The 1,258-nt window shown below is 50.4% G+C and overlaps 1 pseudogene; it reads right to left on the bottom strand.

The window, feature by feature from the left end:
- Positions 1-486: 486 nt before the first annotated feature.
- On the bottom strand, positions 487-674 carry LOC112551601 (annotated as a pseudogene).
- Positions 675-1,258: the final 584 nt, after the last annotated feature.

The raw sequence follows: 1,258 nt of genomic DNA, 5'->3' as shown, positions 1-1,258 counted from the left end.
TTCACTGAAAGTGATACCTTCCTGATCGGGATTATGCACCATCCCTGGCACTTCCAGGAGTCCTGGCTCTTGAGCTCACTCCACCCCTATATCCGTTCGCGTGGGCAAAAGCCGGAAATCTGGCAATGAAGTGATCTCGTGGAGGGCCAGGGGGAGTGGTGATGGGGCATGGCGCCTGTCAACATGCTGCATGAAAGGTGCTTAGAGGCAAAGGATTATCTTTGTCGTGATGGAGGAGAAAAAAGCAACGTTTATAGATTTGGAAATAATACCGCAGCGCTGCCATCCTGAGCACAGCTCAATTGTACCAGGCTGTGCGGCGCTACCACCGGCAAGTATACTTCCTCCCAGACTCCGGCCTGGGGCATCAGATACTCCCAAATCCAAGGCAGGCATCCTACATGCAAACCCCAAACCCGGAGACCTTGGTATTCAGATGCCCTCTGGTCTTGCTTGCACTTAGCCAAAAGGCTGAAAGAGCAAGCTAGAGGGAAAGCACTAAAGCAATCCCCCATCCCCACACATCATGTAGCCAAGATCCTCGCATTTGGAGGCATTTGTAGACTCTCACGGGAGTCAGCCTGCCCACAGTGCAAGGGACAGGTCCTCACCTTTTAACTATCCCGAGTCATTCAAGGCTGAGAAGAAGAGCGGCTCCCCTGCCAAGTAAGTAAAACCACCTGGGCCAAAACCGACCTCATGGCGGTATCTCTACAGAGTGTTTGGAGGATATGTCTCCAGCTGTGTACAAACCTCTTGAGGCCACAGAGCTCTTGTGACTGGCTGTTTTGGTCATTTTCTACCAGTGATGGTCTCACTCCTCTTCCTCTATAAAAATATACCTGGAGGTGTGCATAGCAGGAAGACCGCCCAGCGACTGCCCACCTTCCAAACAGCTGCAAGCTCAGGTCGCCTACTGGTAATTCAGCATCCAGTCTCTGTCTCCCAGTCTCCCTGGCCTTTCCTTACTGCTTAATATCCCTGTGTCTACTCTGCCATAAGAAAATAAGAGAGGAATGAGGTCACAGAAATGCCTGAGTGAGTAAATGTGGGGTCTGTACCGGGAAGGTAGTCAGCCTATTCCATACAATGCAATGCTTAGGAAAGATGCTGCCACAATCACTCCCAGATGTGTTAGCTGCTTTCAAAGCAAGAGGCAAAATCAGTTCCCCGTTCAGTGCTGGAGAAGCAAAAAAGCCCCAGATCAAAGTGCACACACACTTTGCAATTCAATTTGGCTACAATGCAAACATCCGAT

The sequence above is a fragment of the Alligator sinensis genome, unplaced genomic scaffold, assembly GCF_000455745.1.
Source record: "Alligator sinensis unplaced genomic scaffold, ASM45574v1 scaffold268_1, whole genome shotgun sequence".
In the NCBI taxonomy this organism is placed as follows: Eukaryota; Metazoa; Chordata; order Crocodylia; family Alligatoridae; genus Alligator; species Alligator sinensis.
The sequence above is the reverse complement of the archived record's forward strand: the minus strand, read 5'-3'. Positions and strand labels throughout refer to the sequence as shown.